The sequence below is a fragment of the Globicephala melas genome, chromosome 1, assembly GCF_963455315.2.
Source record: "Globicephala melas chromosome 1, mGloMel1.2, whole genome shotgun sequence".
Classification (NCBI taxonomy): domain Eukaryota; kingdom Metazoa; phylum Chordata; class Mammalia; order Artiodactyla; family Delphinidae; genus Globicephala; species Globicephala melas.
Window position 1 is genome coordinate 7,212,741 of NC_083314.1, and position 14,613 is coordinate 7,227,353.

At 32.2% G+C, this 14,613-nt stretch overlaps 1 long non-coding RNA gene across 1 annotated transcript in view; it reads left to right on the forward strand.

Moving 5' to 3' along the window:
* The window catches only part of LOC132593492 (uncharacterized), a 233,055-nt gene extending 218,894 nt beyond the window's left edge, over positions 1 to 14,161 (forward strand). The window contains exon 4 of the long non-coding RNA XR_009559086.1: positions 12,679 to 14,161. This is a non-coding gene — a long non-coding RNA (uncharacterized lncRNA). The remainder of the gene's footprint in view (positions 1 to 12,678) is intronic.
* Positions 14,162 to 14,613: the final 452 nt, after the last annotated feature.

The following is a 14,613-nucleotide window of genomic DNA, read 5'->3' on the forward strand; positions in this document are numbered from 1 at the left end:
TGGTAATGATTTTTTGGATATAACAACTAAAGTACAAGAAACAATATAAAAAACAGGTAGACTGCATCAAATTAAAAAGCTTTTGCACAGCAAAAGAAATCATCAACAAATTGAAAAGAAAACCTACAGAATTGTAAAAAAAAGTTTGCAAACCATTTATCTGGTTAGGGGTTGATATGCAAAACATATGAAGGATTCATACAACTCAATAGCAAAAAGAAATAACTCAATTAAAAAATGAGCAAAGGACCTGAATAGACATTTCCCCAAAGAAGGTATAGGAAAGAGCAATAGGTATATGAAAAGATGCTCAACATCATGAGTCCTTAAGGAAATGCAAACTAAAACCACAATGAGGTATCTTCTCACACCTATTAGAATGAGCATCATTAAAAAGACATCAAAAAGAAATAACAAATACGGGTGTGGATGTGGAGAAAAGAGAACCTTTGTGAACTGTTGTTGGGTTCGTAAACTGGTGCAGCCACTATGGAGGATCCTCTAAAAATTAAAAATAGAACTACCATATCATCCAACAATTTTACTTCTGGGAACATATCCAAAGTAATGAAAAAAACTAACTCAGAACGATATCTGCACACCAATGTTCACAGCAGCATTATTCACAATAGCCAAGATATGAAGACAACCCTAGTGTCCACCAATGGACAAATGGATAAGGAAGTTGTGATATATAAGTATGGTAATATTACTCAGCTCTACATGAGAGAAAATCCTACCGTTTATGACAACATGGATGATGTGGACCTGGAAGGCATTATGATAAGTGAAATAAGCCAAACAGAAAAAGACAAATACTGAATGACTTCACTTGTATATACAGAAGCTATAAAACAAACAAAAACAGCAACAAAAAACTCACAGGAGAAGAAGAAATCAGGCTTGTGGTTACCAGAGGAGGGGGAGAGAGAGAGGAACCTGGAGGAAGGTGGTCAAATGTACAAACTTCCAGTAATAAGATAAGTACTAGGGATGTGATGTACAACATGATGACTTTTGTTAATACTGCTGCACAACATATTGGAAAGTTGTTGAGAGAGTAATCCTAAGAGTTCTCATGCAAGGAGAATTTTTTTTCTTTTCTTTTTCATATATCTATATGAGAGGATGGAGGTTAGGTGAGACTACTGGGGTCATCATTTCACAATATATGTAAATAAAACATTGTGCTCTATGCCTTAAACTTATACAGTGATATATGTCAATTATTTCTCAATAAAACTAGAAAAGAATGGTTACTTTTCCCCTCTTGCGGCTGGTAGCATAAGAGGATTTTTCTACTATCTAAACCATGAGAACCTGGTAGGGCTCGTTAAAATGTGGTGGTCCCCTAAGACTGGGCCCCTCAGAGTTTTTAACTCTCAAGTTATTCTACACTGAGCCTCCAGAAATTCATCAATTACAGTTTCAAGTGTTCCTTCTGATATTGGCTCTAGTTGTAGTTGTTTGGTTCTGGGCTTCTGCTCCTGATAAGCTGAGATTTTTCTATATCTGTCTGTATGTTTTTAAAGCTTTTCAGTGCTTCAGTCTGCACTGAGATCTCAATTCTCTAATGGATCTAAAAATTGTTTATATTCAGTTTGTTCATCTTTTTTCTTGTTGTACTGATAAGGGTGATGACTTCCAGGCTCTTTACATGTTGGACTGGCCAAATGGATATTGATGAGAGCACTAAAGCAGTTCCATAGGAAAAGGAAAATATATCACCAACAAATGAAACCGAAACAACTTACTATCCATACAGAAAAGAGAAGAAACTTGACCCTAGTCTCACACCATAGAGAAAAAAATCAAATTGCGATGAGCCATACACCTAAATTAAATGTTATAAAAATTTGCTTAAATAAAATATATAAGAATATGTTTGCAACTTTGATAGAGGCAAGGATTTCTTAAAAAGAACAGAGAAAGCACAAATGTAGAAGATAAAATTGAGAAATTGGACCTCATTGAAAGTAAAACCTTCAGCTGCTCTTTAAAAGATAGTTTTGTCTCAAAAGATATACATTAAACTTTCTTAAAACTTTAACCATATCTATGTTAAGAATTATAGAAACAAATAAGAGGAACCAGTCTAGCTATATTAAGCAGAAAAGGAGGAATGTAAGTGTATAATATAGTTCACAGAACCCCTTGGGTATTATGAAAACTAAAGCTCTTCCTGCTGGAAAGAGAGCAAAATGATATCAGGCTTTTTCATGGAAACATTGGTGCTGCTTCAATCTGCTTCTGAACAGCTGCTATGCCAGAGAATGAATTCTGGAATACGAATAAAAATAGTCTGAAAAGCCCAAACACCTGTCTTTCTCTGTTTACATTTACTCTCTTAATTTTCAAGTCTTCTCTATACACCTGATTAGGTGATTCTGGTTCAAATGTTGGTACTCCAATCAAAAAGAGGTCTGAGAAATTTAGTTTAAAAATTTGCAACCAATAAATGGAGAAAGTCATATTAAAGTGACTAGAAAGATTTGAACCCATATTTTGATATCTGCCATATTCTATCCCTTGAACTATACATTTTTCTTTCATTTATAAATTCTAAACAAAAAGTCACTAATTGAAACCTATTTTTGCCTAAAATGCAACCAGACCACAAAATAATTAACAATACACTTTTTACCTTTTCCAAATGAAGACACTGAAATTCTCATCGTTCACTGCATTAATTTATGGTTGATGTTTATTTCTCCCTCTCAGTATGAATATAATATTGATAATCACAAAAAATTCTTTAAGAGAAAGGAGAGATGAATGAAAATTATTTCATATGCATTTGATTTATAGGTTTAAGGTCAAATTTTATGTTTAATATTTTAACATTTTCATATGTTAAATAGATATATTTAATTTCCTTTCTTAATATCTATTTCAGAGATGTTAAGTAAACCTCACTGTGTACCTCATACTTCTCTTTTATTCTGTGCAATTTTATCTTTTTCATATAATCTGTTTATTCTGAATATTTTAAACCAATCATCCTTAACAATGTTTTGCTTGTCTGCTGCATTGATTTGTTTTTTTCCTAAGTGATTCTCCAATAATATTAATGTTGTCTTCAATGTTTCCTTAGTTCTGATTTTTCATCTTTGATCACTGTGGTCTTTTAAATTTCTTTGAGCATGGAACGCCCGTTTAAAATTTTCTTCTTTTTTTATCATATTAAGAATGTTTGAATTGATTTCAGAAAGTATTATAGATTTTTAAGAATGTCTGATTGTATTTTTCTTTTGTAGTTTCATGAAATTTTTTATTTATTTATTTATTAAAAAAAATTTGTTTTTGGCTGCACCATGCAGCTCATGGGATCTTAGTTCCCAAACCATGGATTGAACCCATGCCCCCTGTAGTGGAAGCACAGAGTCCTAACCACTGGACCACCAGGGAATTCCCCTTTTTTTCTTTTTTAAAAAATCTCATTTTCTCATATCCAGTGTTCTCTCTGCCGTGTGTAAGGAAAATAAATTTTGTTCCCATTTTGTTCTTTTATATAAATCCTAATTGATCTGTTTCTGGACCATACTATTTCCATATCTGCTCAGGAAAAACTACTGATTTCCTAGTATTTATTTTTTTTTAAATTAAAATGGGTTATTTATGCCTTGGTATCCACTCCACCAACTTTTTTTTTTTTTAAAGAATAACTTCTAAATATATCTTCTCTCCTGAATTTTGTAAATACTTTCTATTTCTAAACATGTTCGTTCATAGTAATCATAGTTAAGTGCTTTGCAGGGTGTTATTTATCTGCCTCTCTCAGAGAACCTGACCCCATTCAACAAGCTCAACCATTGCACAGTGTGGCAGAGACAATAATATATATTCATAAAATGACTTATTTTTTGTTTGCACATAGAAAAATATATTCCTAACCTGTCTTCCACCCATGTGGGTTCTTATGATTGAGTTCTAGTCAAAGGACTATGGGGAAAAGTCATTTTGATCATGATCTTTCCCACCCTCTCTATCCTGGTCTATATGAATGGAATTAACTCTCTTATGTTAATATAGATATAAAATGGAAGAAGCAAGAATCATTGAGGTTATTGCTTGGAGAAGAGCCTTCAAAGACAGCCATCAAACAAAGAATATTCACATTAGACTTGTTTTAAGTAGGAAATACAGATTTTTCTGCAAGAAATTTGGAAATGTGACACTGATAACCTAAATCACTTAGCAGAACAGAAGAGAACTGTGTGACATGTACCTGCAAATTGTTACAGGAGAGTTCAAAACCTCCTACAACTGAGGTTTCTAAAATTGAAATTCCTCACATTATCTCTATAATATATCTTTTAAAAATATTAGCTCACATTAGTTCAAATGGATTTCTATTCCTAGTTCCTCATTATTCTTAGGAGAAAAAGGCTGTAGTCCTCTGGATTCTGTTATTGGATTTCTTGCCATCTGTCTGAATAATCATTGTGACAGTCAGAATTTCTAGTCACAAGCTGGGCCGGATGCAGCTGCTTTAAGCAGACAATGAGATCATTAAAAGGATATTGTGTAATTCACAGAGAGGGCTGGCAATGAAGGCCTGATTTCATATAATCCCATAATGGCTTTATAGGTGAATTCTACTAAAATTTAGAGAAGAGTTAACACCTATTCTTCTCAAACTATTCCAAAAAATTGCAGAGGAAGGAACACTTCTGAACTCATTCTATGAGGCCACCATCACCCTGACACCAAAACAAGCCAAAGATATCACAAAAAAAGAAAATTATAGGCCAATATCACTGATGAACATAGATGCAAAAATCCTCAACAAAATGATAACAAATGAAATCCAACAATATATTACAATATAATACACCATGATCAAGTGAGATTTATTCTAGGGATGGAAGAATTTTTCAATATTCACAAATCAATTCGTGTGATACACCACATCAACAAATTGAAGAATAAAAATCATATGATCATCTCAGTAGATGCAGAAAAAGATTTTGATAAGATTCAACATCTATTTATGATAAAAACTCTCCAGAAAGTACGCATAGAGGGAACATACCTCAACATAATAAAGGCCATATATGAAAACCCCACAGCTAACATAACACTCAACAGTGAAAAGCAGAAAGCATTTCCTCTAAGATCAGGAACAAGACAAGGATGCCCACTCTTGCCACTTTTATTCAAGATAGTTTTGGAAGTCCTAGCCACAGTAGGTAGAGAAGAAAAAGAAATAAAAGAATCCAAATTGGAAAAGAAGTAAAACTGTCACTGTTTGCAGATGACATAATACTATACATAGAAAATACTAAAGATGCTACCAGAAAACTAGCAGAGATCATCAATGAATTCGGTAAAGCTGCAGGATTCAAAACTAATATATAGAAATCTGTTGCTTTTCTATACACTAACAACAAAGTATCAGAAAGAGAAATTAAGGAAACAATGCCATTTACCATCACATCAAAAATAATAAAATACCTGGGAATAAACCTACCTAAGGAGGCAAAAGACCTGTACTCTGAAAGCTGTTAGGATGCTGATGAAAGAAAATGAAGATGATAACATGCAGATTGAAAGAAAATGAATATGATACCATGCAGATAGAAAGAAAATGAAGATGATAACATGCAGATAGAAAGATAGACCATGTTCTTGGTTTGGAAGAATCAATATTGTCAAAATGACTATACCACCCAAGGCAATCTACAGATTCAATGCAATCCTCATTGAAATACCAATAGCATATTTTACAGAACTAGAACAAGTAATTTTAAATTTTGTATGGAAATACAAAAGACCCTGAATAGCCAAAACAATCTTGAGAAAGAAGAAGAGAGCTGGAGAAATCGCACTCCCTGACGTCAGACTGTACTACAAAGCTACAGTAAACATGTATAAATTTTGAAGGATTTTTTTTTCTCTTTTTGGGGGAATGATTTTATTACATGAGTATATAACCGAATTGAGTCCTGTTTTCACATTGAAATCTATATACGAATGGTTTAAAATACCCAACTGCATATTGTGTGAAAGAAAAATGTCCTGCCCAAGACCAAGGTTAATCCAGTTTTCTGGAGAAAGAAATAAAAAACATTTTCATGATAAATTCTGTCACCATTTTCCTGCTTAACCACCGGTGTCATTAATATATTTATGTACGTATTCATATATATATTCATTCTTATATATATCACAAGCCACTTAAAATTGTGATAGATATTTATGAAGATTTTTGGGACTTATGAGAGGCTCAAACACTGTACCTCACTAAAAATTACATTTAAAATTCTTTTGTTAATATATTCTCAGTCTTTAAAGTCCTCTTGTCTGCCTACCTACTGAGAATTGATAACCATTCAGGGTCAACAGAGTATCATATTTTATTCTCCTTTTCTCCTTTTTACATCTTTTCTGATATTCAGTCTTCCCCCTTGGCTTGCCCTGGGAACTTACTAAATATGTAATAATATCAATAATATATTGAGATTATGGGGACACACATATATTTTAGACACTATGCATTACAGGTAATGCCTAATTTAACTTTCATCAAAACCTTATGGTATAGGAGTTATTATCGTTTTTATTTTTTAGATGGATGAACTATGTATTAAGAAAGTTAACTTGTCAAAATTTTTGTGTCTGAAATATGGTCTCAAATTTCTAAGTCATTTATTTTCAGAAAGATTGTTATGTGTAGGGATTAGAAAAACCTCTAGAGTCCTGGACTTTGCTATAAACACGTGATGGTCGTGGACCTGATTGCCCTCACACATGTGAAATACCTTCTTAGACCCTATATTGAAAATTAAAATTGTCTATTTACTTTCCTGTAGGCTCTCATTGACTTCCTAGATAGTAAGCACAAGAGGGCAAGGGTATGTTTGCTTTATTTATCATTTTATAATCAAGGCTTTTTATTGTGTCAATTTCAGTCATTATACCTAGCAATGAATATTTATTGAATGAATGAATACATGGAGTATAATTAAGATATATCAAAGGAGATGAGACATTGGAAACATTATTGACTCAACTGATTTCTGCCTCCAGGAATTAGGTTTCAATGTCAAAATCATTTTACCTGTAAGCATTCGGGGGTTGAAAAATTCAGAATTAAAGGTGGATCATTAAACACCCTGCCAATATGAAGCCCAAACACAAATGATAAGGGATCTATACTCAAAATTGTGTGACTGAGAGTTGAAACTAGTATATCTGCATTCATCCATGTTAAAGACTTTTTCTTTGTTCAAAATAACATGCTTATTTCAACTTCATATTTCAATTTCATGAAACATAAGTATAGACATAAATATTATATAGTAATAAATTATTTCAAGAAATTTGTATAGGGCTAAAATAATCAATACTCACATAAATTTAAAATAATATTCCATGAGTTATATTATGCTACAGTGAACACTTTCAGATAACAATATTTTGAAGACTTTATGTCATATCCTTATTAGCGTATGTTTATAGTGTTCTTTAAATATTACACATTGAATTTCCTTTTAGGAAATCAAATTATCTAACTTGAATTTATTCAAGCATGATTTATCCATTTCATTCTTTAACAGAGACAGTCATAAACATTAAGTTCTTGTCATCATTCAATATTAAAATTCATAGAGGAAAGGATCAAAGATCAGATGTCTTGCTTCCATTATTTTCTAATTCAAAACTAATTCAGAAGAATATTGAAATCACCTCTTAACGTCAAAAAGAAACTTGGTTTTCCAGTGATTAATCTCACAAACTTCTCCACAAGTTTGACTGTTTCTTCTCAGTCTTTTCTGTGAACTTCTGTGCCCTGCTTCCTGGGTGTTGGTGACCCTTGAATTTCTATCCTCAGGTCACTGCCCCTTTCTTTTCTGCTTTTACTGCAGAAGGTAATGTGCTCACACAAGTTATTATATGAGCAATATTCAAATCTACATTTATAGCTTAGTCTAGGACCTACTTAAAAAAATATACTGCTTGCACATTTGAGGCACATGTTAAGACTCTAATTATTTAAAACCTCACAGAAGATTTGTCCCTACTCCTCCAGTGTTCTTATTTTAGGTTTTCACCAACTTCTACCTCATCTTCATGCCATAAATCTTTTTTTCTTATGCCATAAATCTTTAGGTCATTAAGCTTTTTTTTTAAAATCAATGATTTTCAATCTTTACTGCCTCTCTAAGATATATTTAAAATACGTAAGAACACATTTTATTGTCACAAAGACAGAAGTATCACTGGTTTTTAGTAGACCAAAGCCAGATACCCCCAAATACTGTAATACACTAGATAATAATAAACAAAGAATCATCCTTCCGAAATGCCAATATTACCTGTTTTAAAAACAATGTGCTATCCACAGTGTGCCAATCTAAAATCCTCCTTCTTTTACTGCTGCAATATTTTTTACATTTATTTCTTATTTTTCATCTCTAATACCAATTTCTGTTTCAAGATCTCATAAGATCTTGGCTATTTTACTGCAATATTTTCTGAGATGTTGCATGAATTGAATCACTCATGTATTTACTGAACAATTTTTAAGTACCTTGAATACGCCAGACATTTTTCTAGGCACTGGTGATAGAATAATGAATAAGTTATACAAAGTACATTATTTTAAATAACCCCATTCTTGTGAAAGGAGACAAATAACATGAAATTAAACATACTCAATAACAAAATCAGAGAGTAAAAATAATATGTAAAAAATAAAAATACTATGTGGTAAGCAGCAACTGAGAAAGCAGGGGCAAATTTGAATAGGATGGAGGCACAAAGGGAATAGCAATTATAACAGCATTTGTATTGAACAGATAGGAGACCATCGCAAATAAATTGGAGAGGATAAGTTGTCCAGAGACTGCAATGTGATGAGGTTGGCTGAATAGTCAGGAGGCAGATGTCATGGGCCATTGTAGAGAGGGACTATGCATTCCAGCATGCCCCAGATGAGGTCATAAATGTTGTTTGGGTGTAATTATTAATAACATCCCCTAATGTTCACCCTCAGAAACTTTTACACAAGGAATTATACAATCAAGGAATTATACAATCATTCTATTTACAGAATACGTTAAAAGATTGGCATCTAACATGTACGAAAAGTTGAGAACTTTTTGAAAGGTAACAATGGACAGACATGACCTAATTTAAGTAAAAACAACACTATTATGTGATATTTTATAGGTAAGGAAGGAGGAAAGGGAAAGGTGAGAAAGATAGAAGATGAAAACGGAATAGAAGTATATTGCAGCCATCCTAGTGAGAGTAACAATGGAATGGATGAGGGTTATGACAGCTCAAGTCCATATGGCAAAATCAACTATAACAACTCCTGCCTTTTTCTATTCTATTGGGATCTTTACATTGGCAGCAGCATAAACTCCAGAGAGTTCAACTGAGTGGAAAAGAGAACTGATGCCTGGGTATCTTGGTGCCTTTTTGAATTGTATTTCCTTCTACATCCTAATTTTCACTTTACCACTACGAACATTGACTTGCTTTTCTTTCTCGGAACACTCCACAATGCTATACACATGCTTTCCTTTGACAGATTTTCTTCTTACCTGGAAATATTTAAATCCTACCCTTTCTTGGGCTTCCCTGGTGGCGCAGTGGTTGAGAGTCCGCCTGCTGATGCAGGGGACACAGGTTCGTGCCCCGGTTCGGGAAGATCCCACAGGCCGCGGAGCGGCTGGGCCCGTGAGCCATGGCCTCTGAGCCTGCGCGTCCGGAGCCTGTGCTCTGCAACAGGAGAGGCCACAACAGTGAGAGGTCCGCATACCACAAAAAAAAAAAAAAAAAAAAATCCTACCCTTTCTTAATCTATTCATTCTTTGGACTCAGCTCCAGTGTTATCAACTCTAACTCACCTTTACTGAATTCCTAGTTCACCAATTCATGAGCTCTTCACGGTTATTAAGCAGCAAGTTGTTTAGACATATAGACCAAATCTTATTTTCTGCCCCCATTGGCTATCTGGTGTAACAAATATTATGCAATTACAGACTTTTAGAATTAACATTATGCATCATTTTGCACCAGCATGAGATATGGGAGGCAGAGACTCTCTTTTCTTATTGGCTTTTTTTCTGCTGGAAATAACAAAGATATAACACAGTTTCAATTATCGTTGGATTTTTGCATTGAGTTTTATTTGAATGCAAACCCATGTTTAAATCAGGCCAATTGTGGTTACATAGTTATATTTACAGGATTTACAATCTGACCCCAATCCCTTACCTCACAGACAAGTACTTCCCCCTCCAAAAAAATACTTTTTTAAAAGAAAATCATCTTTGATTTTCATACTTGTATTCCTAGTGCCTACCTGGTATTTGGATATACATTAGGCACTCAGTAAATATTAGTTTTAAAAACTGAAGAGCTGCTTTGATGGAAGTCCTAAACATAAAATTCAATGTTTCTGTAATTGCTACTTCTTCACTGATGATCTAGAAAGTTTACACAAGACTCTTTGTATACTAGATAAATCAAATGAATCATGAATATTTATTCTTGAAGCAGTAGGTTTCGTATCAGCTGATGGTGACTTTTAGTGATGTGCCACATATGACCCTCACTTCTCAATCAATTCAGATGTTGACATTTAAAATAAAAATCATCATATTCTCTAGGGAATTAAAATAACCTAGCAACTTGACACCCACATCATTTACTTAAAATATACAAGAAAAAGTCTTTTTTAATAGCCAGAAATTTTACCTGGTTGCTTTGTTTCTATGAAATTGTACTGACCTTCCATTTATGACTTTAATTTTTATCTTAATATTTTATCTTTCTAGCTTGCAAGTCCTTTATTGATTACTGTCATATTTACCACCAACAATATATGGTGGCTCCAATGACTTTAATTTTTTTCTATTATTACAATTCTTTTTAGTATACAATTAATCATGTCAGCATACTGACCAGCAATTTCAAAGTCAAAAAAAATTTCTTTAGAAATACATTTCTTATTGAGATGAATGGAGATATTTTATTTTATTTTGTTTGCTTCAAGTAGTTTTTATTTCCCCACGGATTATTGCTTTTGTTAGAATTAGTGTTTTGTTTTCATAGGTATAACCTCTGAGGAAACTTGGTCACATAAAATAGATGGAAATGGAAGGAATTTTAATGTTTATAGCATACCATTATTCTAGCTCATTTCAAGTTATAAGTCAAAATGTATACAAAAATCTATCATCACAAAATATAATTAATGATTGATCAACTGATAACTAGGCTAAGCACCTTTTCAATTTTGTTTAAATCAAAGGAACAAAAAACATCTGATATGTAATAGGATTTGTTTCTCTGTCATTAGGTGCCTGTTAACTTTTTCAATTTTCTGAAATTTTACAAATGCCTTTAGCAAGTCATAAGACTAATAATTACGTGTATTACGGTTTCATGTACAGAGACATTATTTTATCAGCTTTACAAACTATTTTGGGAAAATAAAAATTATAATATCATTACACATATGCTATTACAGTATTCAAATGAAATGTTTTTAAAAAATCTCTTTGTCTGTTTAGATGGTTCTTGTCAAAACTTTAAAATTGAACTTTATCTATTTTCTACTTTATTGACGTTTTTATATAATTTAACAATTTAGCGAAAGCAATCTTCATTGTCAAACCATTAGCCAAATCAGATTCAGTTCTCTAGAAAATGTTTATTTTCATTTTTCAATTCATATAACATATTAATGTATATTTAAAGAAATATTTAAAACATACAGATATAAATTATGAAATTCAGTTTTAAAGTCATGACCAACAGCATTTACAGGCAATATAATTAATTTGTCTATGTTTATAATAAACTATGAAATAAGATGATATAATAGTTTCTCATTATCTATATTAAAATAAAGTAGTATAATATGTTGCTAAAATTGTTATTTATGAAGTGAGATGTATGATAAAATAAAGAGTATTATTTCCAAGTAATATTTATGGATGGATATGCAGAATTCTAATTTTGATATCTAAGTAATAAATAAGAACATGAATAAGAAATTCTTTCATTTTTAGTTTTACCTATAATTTCCCTTGTATTTAATAAAAAAGAAAATTATATACTGCTAAAATCAAACAGGTAATATAGTAAATAGAAAATACACTATATTATAAGAAAAAATGAGAAAGGACCATAAGTGGAATAAATATTTTATGACATTTTAATAAAATTATGTTACCTATTTTATAGAATTATGAACAACTTATCTAAAAGAAGTCACATTGTTTTTTCCTTTAATGTATCGTGAATTAGTTTGACCATCCTGGGAAGCACTCCAGTGACATTTAAAAGATTTGGCATCATAAACAAATTTAGCTTTTTTTTTTCATGCCTTTCCTTTCCACATACTCACTCTTCCTAACGATGAGTTGTGAGAAAGCTTAAAAACACTGCTTACTCTTAAACACTGCTTAATCATTTTTATCTTTTGATATTTTATTTGATTTAGACAGAAGAAGAAAATCACTTTCACCAACTTCTCTACAGTATCTTTGAATTTTAAATATCTCAACAAGTGCCAAAATATTTTGCTTCTAAAGCCTCATTAACTCAACAAAAATATGTATAAAAAAGCACACGTTTTATGATATAATAGATCATAAAAGGGGCTTCTGCAAGAACCAATAATTCTAATTGACATTTTCTTTTGCATCCCAGGTGATTTCACACCCAGGAGTAATACATCAGAATAAAATTCCAGACAGCAAGAGGATGTATTTCTTTTTTTGGGTAGGAGATTTCGGGGAAGAGGATGTGGAAAAGGTGAACCTAGAGACACATATAGGTTAGTTCTCAGGCAGATCAATTTTAGTAAAGATACCATAGGGAAATTACAGATGTGGAAATTTATTTTTATAACACTATCCATGTTCCCTCCATTAACCTTGGAAATGCTTCGTGTAGTGCATTCTAAGAACTGTGGTATCAGAAGTTTCATCTAGGCTAATTAGCGTATTATTACACTGATCTGAAACATGAATAAGTATTAGCTAATTTATTGTTACAATCCATACAACTACTGGAGTGAGGAGGGGTTTTGAAGTGTATTAAAAATCCTCATTCATTATCAAATGTTACACATTTACCTCTATCAGTAGATTTCTGAGTTTCTCTTATAGAATGTTTGATAATTGTTTAATTGAGGTGAAGTATATAACTAAATACATTTTGTGTACCAATTACATATAATTTTCCCATTTAATAAATAATTTTGACTATTTATTATATTTCAGTATTTATATTGGCTTCTACAGATAAAGTGATGGCCAATCACTAACTCCATCCTCAAGTAGTCCATAGTGTATCAGCAGAAGCAAGCTAAGTAGACACAATCAATGCAGAGAGTGGGGCATTATGATAGAATTAGCAGAAAAGCCACTGGAAGGATATGTATGCCAATTTTGGACTGGAAGAAAGCTTCCTGAAGGAAACAGATACAGTGCAATCTCTGGACTGTGAGACAAATTCATGGAAACAACAGAAATATGTAGGAGCATGCTTTGATATAAAGATCACCTATCATCACTTCAATAAATTTTCTACAGTTGTGTACAAAGTGTTGATCTGAATTATGTCAACATAGTTCTTTCAATAGGTAACAGCAATTTCCTAAATATTTGACTATTCTTATTATCTGGTACTCTGCTTATTGTGTATCTCTATGTATTGGAAATTTTATAAATATAAACAATGCAAATGAGACAGATAATATAATAAAGATGAGATAATATTCTCAGAAAGAAAGATTATAATTATTACAACATAAGTGACTATGAATGGTGGTTAACTCTAATGCAGATAATCGTGCATCTTATGTATGTGCATGCCTACATGGATATATGTATATATGTGTGGGTGTGGACATGGGTCAGTGTGGAGCGATGTGAAAAATTCCATCTATCCAAATTAGCTGTTCATTTAGGAAAAGTTACAAAAATCAAGTAATTTGGAATTTAAAAATTATTCAGGGTATGCATGTTGTACTAGATTGTGAAACTAAATCCTAAATAAAATGTGTTTGCTTCAAAGTTCTTTGTTGACTTTGCAGACAGAACAGAGAGCTTGACAGTAAGAAATGACTCCATAGTTTCATAGTTGTTCAGGTAAATCAGTGTAACAGTCTGTGTTGCAGTGGTCCCAATTTTTAGTCTTTAATATATGACTGATCTGTATCTTGCCTATGATTTTTTGACCCAATAATCTCAGAGCAATAGGGCAAAACTGACTCACGAGGTGGTCAAATGACTTTATAACTGAAAACATTTTAGAAATAAGACGATGAAGTATTTCAACCCACAGTATTAATGTGTTTTTGCAGCCTAGAAAGAAGTTGTTTTATTGCAGTATACTTATTGTGTTTATTATTGAAGATTAATCTTTAAGAGAATATGAAATATGAGAGAACCCAGAACACTAGGCATGATTTTAATTTGAAAGAGGAAATTGGAACTGTTAAGTGTGTGAGGTTAAGTCACATAGCATAATCAGATTTGTTAAGGCCTGTAAATGATATTGGAATGTGTAAGAGAACTTAATTTACTACATTTATTATTTTGGCTTATTATATTTATAAGATTTCTTTAAATGCTTAGA